Source organism: Podarcis raffonei, chromosome 10 (genome assembly GCF_027172205.1).
Source record: "Podarcis raffonei isolate rPodRaf1 chromosome 10, rPodRaf1.pri, whole genome shotgun sequence".
NCBI lineage: Eukaryota > Metazoa > Chordata > Lepidosauria > Squamata > Lacertidae > Podarcis > Podarcis raffonei.
Window position 1 is genome coordinate 75,044,678 of NC_070611.1, and position 12,629 is coordinate 75,057,306.

Consider the following 12,629-nt stretch of genomic DNA (forward strand, 5'->3'; position numbering starts at 1 on the left):
AGTCTGCCCGCAAAGAAAGGAATGGCAAGGGATGGCGGGAGCTGTTGGGGGGAAGGAGGAGGGAGTACAGGAGCCAGTAAAAGCCAACGCCTGGCTGCCACCGTCAGGGCACTGCAGCCAGGCCAAGGAGCAGTAAAAGTGCCCACTCCGGAACCTCCAAGACCAGCCCTAGTGATAGAGGTGTTGCTAGAGCTGGCAAACGGACACCCACTAAAGACAAAGGCGCTATTGGACTCAGGCAGCTCCTGTAATTTTATGAGTAAGGAGTTTGCAGCTGAACACCAGATACAGATACTCCCTTTAAGCAACCCCCTGCAGGTGACCACGATCAATGGGAGGGAGCTGTTGGGAGGAGAAGTTAGCCTACAGACCGTCCCAATGGTTATGAGGGTGGCCAGGCACACCGAAAGGATAGCGTTCAATGTGGCCACCCTGGGAGGGGCTCCCGTCATTTTGGGAATGAGCTGGCTAGCGTTGCATGACCCGCTAGTGGGCTGGCATCAGAGAGTGGTCTCCTTTGGGTCAGCACATTGCCTGGAACACTGCAGAGAAGGAAAGGTGCCAGAAGGGGCAAAAGCCTTTCTAGCAGGGACGGAAGTGGCGGACAAAGGGAAGGTGCCCAAACAATACGCTGACCTGAGCAAGGTCTTTAGCGAAAGGGAAGCAGATAAACTACCACCGCATAGAGACTTTGACTGCCAAATTAACCTGGTCCCTGGGGCCCAGCTCCCCGTGGGCAAGCTGTATGCCATGTCAGACAGGGAAATGCAGGAGTTAAGGGAGTTTATTGATAAAAACCTGAAGAGGGGCTTCATCAGAGAGTCCAGAGCGGTGGGGGGGAGCCCAGTGTTTTTTGTGGACAAAAAAAACACGGATAAACCCAGGCTTGTAGTGGACTACCGGCGGCTAAATGCCGTGTCAGAACCAGTGACTTTCCCCATGCCCAGGATTGATGACATTTTGACCAGGGTGAGGAAGGGAAAGATATTCACGAAACTGGACCTGAGAGGGGCATACAACCTGATACGAATAAGGAAAGGGGATGAATGGAAAACCACCATGTTCACCCCTTTGGGGGCCTTTGAATATCTCGTTATGCCATTCGGATTGCAATCAGGCTCCGCCTGTTTTCAATCGCTCATGAACCATGTCCTGGGACCTTTGCTTTACAAGAATTGCGTGGCCTTCCTCGATGACGTGCTGATATATTCAGAGAATGAGGAGCAGCATGTAAAGGATGTCAGGGAAGTGCTGAGCCAGCTGCAAGCAAACCAGCTGTGGGTGAAATTGGAGAAGTGTCAGTTTCACACCAAGGAGGTGGAATTCCTGGGGTACCGCTTATCAGACAAGGGATTAGCCATGGATCCAGGCAAGGTCCAGGCGGTGCTGGAATGGAAGACACCGAAAACGAAAAAGGATGTGCAAAGGTTCTTAGGGTTTGGGAACTTTTACCGTAAATTCATCAAGAACTTTGCCCACTTAACGGCTCCCATCACGGACTGTCTAAGCAGCAAGAAGAAATTCGTTTGGACGGCGGAGGCGGAGCATGCTTTTGAGGAATTGAAAAGGGCATTCGCTTCGGAAGAACAGCTCCTGCATGTGGATTTACAAAAACCCATGAGAGTGGAAACTGATGCCTCAGACTGGGCGGTGGGGGCGGTGCTGCTTCAGCCAGGGAGCAATAAGTCGGAATGGAGACCGTGTGCCTTCTTTTCGCGTAAGCTGAACAAATCCGAGAGGAACTACACCGTATATGACCGAGAACTACTCGCCATTCACGAAGCGTTCCGGAGATGGAGACATTTACTAATTGGCGCACAGCATAAGGTGCAAGTGTGTACGGACCACAAGAATTTGGAGTATTGGAGAACGGCACGAGTGCTCAACCAACGACAAGTGAGGTGGGCCCAGGAGTTCTCCAAATTCCATTTTGAAATCTGCTATGTGCCAGGTCCAGAAAACATTAGAGCGGACGCTCTCTCACGCAAACCAGAATATTTGGAGGGGGAGGGAGCGCCTGAAGAGAGACATATTATCCCAGAGGACCACTGGGTGTGTGGGGCGGCCTGGGTGGGGCAAAGAGAACTGGTAGAGGGAACGGTAAATGATGAATACGCCCAGGATAAGCTCAGAGGTTTAAGGAGAGAGGGAGAAGACCCCGGAGGTTTTGAAGAAAGAAACGGGGCATTGTATTACAAAGGGGCACTATATATACCCGAATGGGAATTGAGGGGGAGAGTACTCAAACAGCTGCACGACAACCCCACAGCGGGGCATTTTGGGCAACACAAGACCATGTGGTTGGTGACCAGGGAGTTTTGGTGGCCCAAGGTGAGGGAGGATGTACGGGAGTATGTGAGAAGGTGTGACCAATGCCAGAGAGCCAAAGGAGAAAGGCGGGCGCCAGCGGGGTTATTAGAACCGTTACCCACACCAGAACGACCGTGGGAGGCGGTATCGATAGATTTTATGACTGATCTGCCCAAATCCCAGGGGAAAACCGCCATACTAGTCGTAGTAGACCTGTTAACTAAGATGGGTCACTTTGTAGCTTGCTCACATGCAGTAACGGCGGAAGAGACAGCGAAATTGTTTGTAGAACATATTTTTAGGCTGCATGGCGCCCCCTTGAGGGTGGTCTCCGACAGAGGGAAACAGTTCACGTCCAGATTCTGGAGGAAACTTATGAGCTTGTTGCACGTAGAGGTCAACTTTTTGACTGCCAGGCACCCTGAAACCAATGGGCAGGCGGAGAGGGCAAACGGTATCCTCCAACAATACCTGAGGTGTTATGTCAATGACAGAGAGAACGATTGGGTCGAAAAGTTGGCGCTAGCGGAATTTGCTTACAATAATGCAGAGAATGTGTCCACCGGGATGAGCCCCTTTTTGGCTAATTATGGGTGCCACCCCAGGGCGTTTCCAGGGGGAGGAGGGGAGAGATGGAGTGTCCCGGCCGCTGAACATTTTGTAGAAGAGATGGAAGCGATCCATCGTCAACTCCAACTCAACTTAGAAAGGGCCAAAGAAGAATATAAGAGGCAGGCAGACAAGAGCAGAAGGGAAGGTGAAACCATTAGGGTGGGGAGTCAGGTCTGGCTATCAACCCAAGGGTTGCCGTTCAAGGGGGGTTGCAAGAAATTGAGACCCAAAAGATTGGGACCATTTGAGGTCATCCAACAGGTCAACCCAGTGGCTTTCAGACTCCGGTTACTGAACCACATGAAACTGCACCCAGTATTCCACAGGTCATTACTGTCACCATATAGGGGGGAAGGTGAAGGGGTATCCACACGGGGGCCAGCCATAGAAGAAAGGGAAAGCAGCAACCATGTGGCGGAAATCATCGACTCCAGGTGGAAGGGTAATCAGGTGGAGTATTTGGTCGCGTGGGAAGGGGAGCCGGAGTCGGAAAACACCTGGGTGACGGCAGAGGAGGTCCGTGACGAGATCTTGATCGAAACGTTCCACCAAAGGTTCCCCAGGAAACCTCAGCCAGTAGCGAGGTTCCGGAGGGAGTACTTTGGCACCACCGACGATGAGGAGGAACTGGAAGGATTCAGGGAATCGGAGTTGGAAGAAGGAACAGACTCCGATGAGGAGGAGTACTTGGAAACCGGAAACAGCAACAGGTGGAGGGAAGTGTTCGAAACTTCGGAAGATGAGGGAGGTTCCTTCAGGGGTTTTGCTCCCTCGCCTCCCGCAGAGGAGGGGAGGGAAGGGGGTGAAGGGGGCCCTGGAGGGGAGGTGGATGTCAGGGAACTGCCATCTGAGACGCAGGAGGTGAAGGGGCTCACGGAGGGTGAGAGAGACCATTCAGCTGAGGAGGGGACCAGCAGGGGGAGAAGTGGAGTTCCAAGGGAAAGTGAGTCGGAGGGAGGGCTCAGAGACACTTCAAGCGAGAACAGTGGGGAGGTTTCAGGACCTCCTGTAGGGACACCCACTCCTCGCCGGAAACTGTCACGCCGAGAGTCCAGAAGACGCGTTTCCGTTAAGGAGCTTTTATGCTGGAAGAAGTTCCGTAAACGCCCACTGTCTGATTCAACGAGCGACTGATGGAGCCATGTTTAAGGAGCTCCGTCACAGACAGAGGTTTGTGGACTTAGCCAAACTCTGAGGGACTAGGATTTTACGCACAAGCAGCTCACCATCCCATCACAGTAATGTACGCTTCTTTCCACGATTCTGATGCCTTTTCCCCTTCCAGTATTTCATTACAGACTTCCTTTAAAGGTTGTACTAACCATTCTTTTAAAGTTCTGTAATATCTTGAAGTCAATCCATCTGGTCCTGGAGATTTGCCAAATTGCATGTTCTGAATGGCATCTTCTATTTCCTGTTCAGATATTTTACAGTTCAACATTAATTTACTTTCTTGAGAAATTTTTTTGTAATCCATTTATCTTCAAAAATCGATCTATGTCAACTTCTTTCTGTGGCCCTTGTGTGTATAATTGTTTGAAGTACCTCTGGAAATATTTTTTAATCTCGGCTGGGTTCTTTATGTTCCTTCCTTCCACTTCTAAATTTGTAATAGTATTTAATTTTTGTCTTTTTTTTCATTTGCCAAGCTAACCATTTCCCACATTTGTTAGCTGATTCAAATGTCTTTTGTCTCATTTGTTTAATTTTCCATTCTATTTCCTGATTCATCATTTTCATATATTGTACTTGATATAACTTTATTTCTCTCAGGATCTCTTGCGACTTTGGTTTTGCTCTCAATTTCTTCTCACTTTCTTTTATTTTTTCCAAAATTTTGTCTTTCTTCTCATTTTGACTTCTCTTCTTTATTGCATTCTGTTGTATCAAGAACCCTCTCATAACGGCTTTGCTTGCGTCGCAGATAACTCTTTTTTCAACATTAGTGTTCATATTTATCTCAAAATAGTCTCTGATAGTTTTTTGGGCCTTCTTAATCACCTTTTCATCTCTAAATAAGGTGTCATTCATCCTCCATCTAAAAGAGCCAGTTGATATTAGTTTCATCTCCATCTTCACAGCATTATGGTCAGAGCAAGTTCTTGGACAGATTTCCGCCTTCTTTATCTTTAGAGCCATTCCTCTAGTTACCCATATTTGGTCAATTCTGGTCCATGTCATTTTGGCTTCAGAAAAGAAAGTTCCCTCTCTACCCAAGGGATTCTTTGTTCTCCAAATATTGACTAAGTCCAGATTATCTGTCATCTCGAAAAAAGTTTTCGGTAGTCTACCATCCTTGGTGACCACCTGTCTTTGTGCCTTATCCATGTTTGTTGATACCGCTCCGTTCATGTCTCCCATCAAAATCAGATTATTGTCCATATAGTTCATTAAAATCTCATGCAACTTTTTAAAGAATTCAGATTTCCCCTCATTCAGTGCATAAATTCCTACTATCAAAAATTTCTCTCCTTGAATTTGAATTTCAATTGCCACAAATCTTCCTTGGTCATCTTTAAAAATAAATTTCGGTGATAATCTCTCCTTTGCGTAGATCACTACTCCTCTTTTTTTTTACTTTATCAGATGAAATAAACTCTTGTCCCAATCTTTTGTTGATCAGTACTTTTCTATGTAGCCTTATCACATGTGTTTCCTGTAGGCAAATCAAGTCCAATTGTTCCTTTTTCAGTAAATGAAAAACATTTTTCCTTTTCTGGTGGGAGTTTAGACCATTACAATTCCAGCTTAATAGTTGCAGAGCCATAGTGTAGTTACTTTACTTTTCCTCCAACTGCACCAAGTGTCTGTTCTTGTTCTGTTGGTGGCGTCACTTTCTCTGAACCAAGCAATCCAAAGGATAAGTTTGCTATATCTAGCATTCCACTTTCCAGTGCTCTTGGCTCTTTCCCAGTTTCCGCTTCTTTCTGTAAATCTTCTCCGTGATCTCTCAAAAATCTATCTTTGTTGTCCAGTGATCTTATTTTTATCTTCCTTCCTTTGTATTTAAAAGACAGGCCTTGAGGGAATTCCCACCTAAAAAGGATTCTGTTACTTCTCAGCAAAGCGACCAGGTCTCCGTAGTTAAACCTAAGGTCCAAAAGATGTTTCGGGATGTCCTTGAATATCTCAACACTTGACTGATAAATTTCCAAGGTCTTTCGATAGTGCAAATTCAATTTTATCTCTCTCCTCTTTTGTTCGAAGAGTAATAAGGCAGTCTCTCACCTTATTCTTTCCTCCTCTTCCAAGCCTAAATGCACTCACTATCTTAAATTCTTCCTTTCCCGAGTCTAGTTGCCAAAACTCTATAAATTCCTTGGTAAGAAAGTCAGCCAAGTTGTCTTTCTCAAGTTCAGGTACAGCCCTGATCCTCAAATTCGTTCGTTTCTCCTTCAATTCCACCATGGAAAACATCAAACCATAGTCGTCCAGTCGTCTGTGTATCGGTGGTATCTTCTCTTCGGTGGCAGTTGCTATCTCCTTTGCTTCTTCAGCAGTCTTTCTTTTTTTTATAATAAATTTTTATTAAGATTTTACAAAACAAAAGATTCATCATTTCAAAATGTATCATTTCCATAAATAAGATTCATATAAAAAGCAAAAACAGTATAAAAACAAAAATATATAGCAGAAAATAAAGAAAAATAGAAAAAAGAAAAGAAAAATGAAAAACCCTTTTTCTTAAATTTCCAAAGTTCCATACCCCTCTGTCTTGACCTCCTCACATCCCCCTTTTTTGTGTTCCTCTTTATTCCAATCCAATTCAGCAAATTCAAAACCTTATTTAAGCCATACTTAATTTTACATTCTTCTAATTATTATGTCTTTATTTTTAATCCATATCTCCTCTTATATACTATGACATAATAATGTTCTGTTCATAACCCCCTATCCTTTTTAACATTCTTCTTTTAAATCACCTTTAACCAAGTCACACAAACCCTGTTACCTTCACTTCCCACATCATATTAACACTCCAAGATTTTACAATGTTTCTGAAAAGATTTTTATTCAAATTTCACAAATTGTATAAAAAACATAACAAAACATAGAATACAAAAATACAAAAATACAAACATACAAAACTAAGATCAAAAAACACAAAAATAAAACAAGTATACTTTCTATCCCTTATTTTCTTAAAACTTACTTCCCCGACTTCCTCATACCTCCCCTTTCTGTATTCCCATTTCCATTTTTTTGATTCAGCAAATCCTTTCCCTAAGTTTCAATTAATTTTTTAACTTTCGTTTCTTTTTACTTATCCGTTACAGCTGAAAACCACATACGTACTAAACCAGCGTCATACTAACATTCAATAATTTTACAATGTTTCTTAAGATAGTCCTTATATTTCTTCCAATCTTCCTCCGCTGTCTCTCTCCCCTGGTCTCGGATTCTGCCAGTCATCTCTGCCAGTCCCATGTAGTCAATCATCTTCATCTGCCATTTGAATAAATTTGAATAAAATCTTAAAAAAAAAAAAAGTTTCTGTAGATAGTCCTTAAACTTTTTCCAGTCCTGTTCAATCAAATCTTCTCCCTGATCGCGGATTCTGCCAGTCATTTCAGCCATCTCCATGTAGTCGATCACTTGCGTCTGCCATTCCTCCACGGTGGGTAAATCTTGTGTCTTCCAGTACTTGGCGAGAAGTATTCTTGCTGCTGTTGTTGCATACATAAAAAATGTTCTGTCTTTCTTTGGCACCCATTGGCCAACTATGCCCAAAAGAAAGGCCTCTGGTTTCTTAGGAAAGGTACTTTTGAATACCTTCTTGAGTTCATTATATATCATCTCCCAGTAAGCCTTGACCCCTGGGCATGTCCACCAAAGGTGAAAGAATGTTCCCTCAGCTTCTTTACATTTCCAACACTTGTTGTCAGGCAGGTGATAAATTTTTGCAAGCTTGACTGGGGTCATGTACCACCTATAAACCATTTTCATAATATTCTCCTTTAAGGCAATGCATGCCGTAAACTTCATACCGGTGGTCCACAACTGCTCCCAGTCAGCAAACATAATGTTATGACCTAAATCCTGCGCCCATTTAATCATTGCTGATTTAACCGTTTCATCGCGTGTTCCATTTCAACAGCAAGTTATACATTTTTGACAAAATCTTAGTTTTTGGTTCTAACAGTTCTGTTTCCAATTTTGATTTCTCCACCTGGAAGCCAATTTTTTTGTCCAAATTATAGGCCTCTCTTATTTGATAATAATGAAGCCAATCTCGCACTTTGTCTTTTAATTTTTCAAAACTCTGCAGTTTCAATCTGTCACCTTCTTGTTCCAGAATGCTTCTTCAGCAGTCTTTCGAGTCTGAGTGGATTCTTGAAGCAATTTCTCAATAGACTCTGTGTTAGTATTCACCTTCTGTCCCAAGTTATTTATACTTGTAGTATTTTGGTCAATTTTAGCTGATGCTCCGGCTACTTGTTTATTTGTTTCAGCCACCTGTTTGTTTGTTTCGGCTACCTGTTTATTTGTTTCAGCTACTTGCCTGGTTAGATTTTCCAAAGATTCATTAATTCTCCCTAGTGCCAGAGCTAAAACCTCTTCAGACGACATTCCTTTTGACTTAGCTTGTACAGATGCAGCCCCTGATGGTCCAGGTACTCCAGAGGCGCCAGATGCTGATGCTCTTCTTTGTAGCCCAATGTTTGTGCGAAAAGATCTACCAGACCTCGTTGTTTTCTCTTGAATCGACTCTGACTTTTCTTTTCCCTCTGCCATAACACTCTAGATAAGTCCAAGGTCACTCCCACAGCTGGGATTTGTTGTGAAATGGAAAATCCCCCTGGCCCAGTTATTTTTGTAACAATATCCAACTTCCTCTAGGGGGACACAATTGCAGTCAGACTTGTGGCTTTTAAAAAGTAACCTTTTTAAGTCCCCCAGTTCATCAAAAAAGACGACTGTATCAATTCCAGTTACTTTAAAGTTACTCTAAAACCAGGAGAAGTCAGCCAGAAACACTGTATCTCTTTTGCAAAGTAAGCTGTCAAAAGCACTCTGTTTACCGATAGTGCCTTTCACAATGCGGCATTCATTATCTCAAGGCAGTCCATTCCCAGGGTCTAAGCAGTGGATTTTAGTTTCTTTTCCCCACTTTCTTTACAGGAAAGTACAGTTCAAACCTTTCCCCCTCCTCTCCTGCAATCCGGAGGGGAAGTCTTCTGTTTGATGTTAGGATTTGAGCCCTTTTAAAGATATCTTTCAAAGTTCTAGCTCACAGTCTCTTTGCTTTGTTCTATATACAAGAAACGGGAGGCAGACTTCCTGTTTATACCTCCCCGTTTCGGTGCTGAATTTGCTCTTTTCCTTTGTTTAAAATCCAATTTTATCCTACTCACGAGTAGTTGTTTCTTGCAGCCAAATTGTCCAGGAAAAAGTCAGCGCTCTCTGATAACGGCTGTGCAGCTTCGCTCCGCGGAAGAAGCAGTCACTCACAGCACCGCGCCACTCTCCCCGCTTTGCTCCGGAGCCCAAAAAGAGGGTTCCTTTGCAGATTGGGGGGGGGGCGCTGAAGGTGCCCGCTGAGTCCCACACTCACAGGCTTCACCCGCCTGTGATTTTTAGATGGGTCCCCGCTTCGCCGCAGCAGTCAGACCCGATCCCACGGAGCTAGTCCCTCAGAGAGCAGAGGGAATCCGCCATTATCGCTGGCGCTAACCCGGAAGTCCCTCACTTGCCGCAATCTTTCTTGCAGCAATCTTTCAATAGATTCTGTATTTGAGTTCACCTTCTGCCCCAAGTTGTTAATACTTGTAGTGTTTTGGTCAATTTTATTTGTCGCTTCAGTAACTTGTTTGCTTAATTTATCCAAGGATTCATAAATTTTGTTTAAAACTGAAGTAAATCCTTCTTCCGATGTCATACCTTTTGCTCCAGCTTGTACTGGGTCTTCCCCTTGTGGTACAGGAGGGCCGGATGCAGATGCTCTACGCTGCTGCAATATTGCACTAGTCTGTTGGAGTCTGACCTTGCCCAATCTTGTTGTCTTTTCATCCATAACACTTTGTCTGAGATTCTAAAAGTCAAGGTCAATCCCATGGTCAGGCTTGTTTTGCAGTGGAAATTTCCCTGGTTAGTTAGGAATGGAAAATTCCCCAGCCAGTTGTAGCAATTTCAGTGAGCCTCTAGGGGGACACAGTAACAGTCAGTAATAATGCAACAGAGTATCTTGCCAACTTTTCAAAAGCCCCCCTTCAGCAGAGTAAATAACAGTTTCAAGTCCAAAGTATCTCACTTGCAGAGTTAGCTGTCAGAAAGTTACATTGTCCATAAATAGTGTGACTCTCAATACAGCAGTTCTATTTAATCTTGGCAATCCGTTCCCAAGAATTGAGTGGTGGTCTTATATCCCTTTTTGTCCTTCTCTTCTTTCTCCTTTCAATTTTTGTAGGCAGAAAATACTTTCCCTTCTTCCCTCCCTCTCCTTCAATTCAGGGAGGGAATTCCTTTGGTTTGACGTTTGGATTTTGAGTCTTTTTAACGCACGTCTCCCGGTCTTAGCTTAAACAGTCTTTGCTTTAATCTTTATACAAAACAGAAGGTGGACTTCCTGTTTACACCTTCCCGCTTCAGTGCCAAATTACACCTTATTTTTCCTTTAGCCTCCAATCTTAAAGCTTGACCTACTCACGGGTTGCTGTTTAGTAGCCGAATTGTCACAGGAAAAGAGGTCAGCGCTCTCCAGCAACAGCTGCGCGGCTTCACTCCACGGAAGTAGCGATCGACTCTCAGCACTGCGCCATTAACCCCCATTCCGCTCCGGAGCCCCTCGCAGGGCTCCCTTGCAAGTTGGGTGGGCGCTTTAGGTGCCCGCTGAGTCCCACGGTCACAGGCTTCACCCGCCTGTGATTTTTGATAGGGTCCCCGCTTCGCCGTAGCAGCAAGACCCGATTTCCGCGGAGCTTCTCCCTCCAGACTAGAGGGAATCCGCCATTGCTGATGGCACCGCCTCCGGAAATCCCAGAAAACGCTGAGATCTTTCAGTCAGCTCTGGGTAGTCTGTTGTATCTCTCCCAGTGGAGCAGAGCAGACATAGCATTTGCTACCAATCTGCTCAGCAGGAAGGCTACAAAGCCAAGTGTGAGTGCCTGGAATGGTATCAAGAGGGTGCTGCGTTACCTGCAGGATACAAAAGATTTCTGTCTCAAACTGTCAGCTGAGGGTGAAGCACAGCTCACCTGCTGGACTGACAGCGATTGGGCGAATCTGGAAGACAGGAAGTCCATGCCTGGGATGGTAAAAAAGTTTGGGCAATCTCTAGTTGGGTGGAAGTCCCGAAAGCAAAGTCTCATTGCTCTTGCCTCTACAGAAGCTCAGTTCAGTGCATTGTCAGAGCTTTGTAGGGAACTAAAGTTTTACACTTGTTTGGTCCAAGAAATCTGTGGGGATTGTTGTTTGCCGATCACTGTTTGGGAAGACAATCAACCCTGTCTGAAGTTGGCAGAGTCTGGACAGTTCAAGTCTAGAACCAAACATTTGGACATACGTTTCCAAAATGTGTGTCAGAGTGTCCAGACAGGCTTGGTGAAACTGAAGTACTGCCCAAGCCAGCAGAATATGGCAGATGGGTTTACTAAACATTTGAGCTTCCAGAGACACAGTGAGTTCTGTGCAGGGTGGCTACTGGAGTAAGTGGTATGCTTACATGCCCCCAGCGGTGCAGGACGAGAGGGGTGTGAGGAGATCCAGAGCTTACAGGGTTAAACAGCTCAGGGTCTGCATCCTGCCCACTGGGGTGTGTTTGTCTCCAATCGGGGATCTGTTCTTTGTTCTGTGTTCAGTCTACTTTCGGTTTTGACTGAGACGAAGGGAGACATGATGCCGTGTCCGGAGATTCTGATTTATTGCTGCTGTACATAAAGCTTCTTAGATTAGAGAAGAAGCTGCATACAGACTCTTTTTTCCTGCATGCTCGCACACAAGAGCACACGCTGTGCTTACTCTGCTACAAGTCTGGCAAACTGAGTGGTAGCAGAAGCGCACTGGACTCATTTCTTATCTCACAGACCCTACCTGCCTATTGCTCTAGGATCCAAGCTCAGAACATAACAATACCTTTATTTATTGCATTTCTATCCCACTCCTGCCCCCCATGTTGCTCATGGTGGCAGACATGATTCTCCCTTTCCACCCTTAACCCACACAACAGCCTTTTGAAGTAGGCTTAAGCTGAGGGGCGGTGACTGGCTCAAGGGCATTCAGGCCTCCTCCTGACTTCCTTTGGTGGTGCGTTTTGGTCAGGGCTTTAAAGCTCCATGTCCAAGCAGGGGCTTTTGTCCTGGCTCTCTCTCTCCCCCCCCCGGGAAAACCCTCATTTTACTGCTGAGTTGGTGGAAACAATTGCCTCCAATTCAGTGGTAAAATGCAGATTTTGCCCGGGAAAGAGCTGGGAGAGAAACAAAACTGTTTGGACCTGGAGCTTTCAAGCATGCACCTGTGGCTGGAAAATGAGGTTTGGCTGCAACTCCAGGGAGCACCATGACTTCAGGAATCCCTTTCACCTGGTGCAGGTAGGCCTGCCTTAGCCAATAGAGCATTGCAGCACCCTGGGAACAGCCCGGATCTGCAGCTGAAATATCAGAAGTAGATCACAGCAAGTGACACAAATAATTCACCTTACAGCCTCCCAAGCATGATTCAGGAGAGCTGTTGCTTTGGGTTGCAAAAAGCAGCACACCAACACTCACCTG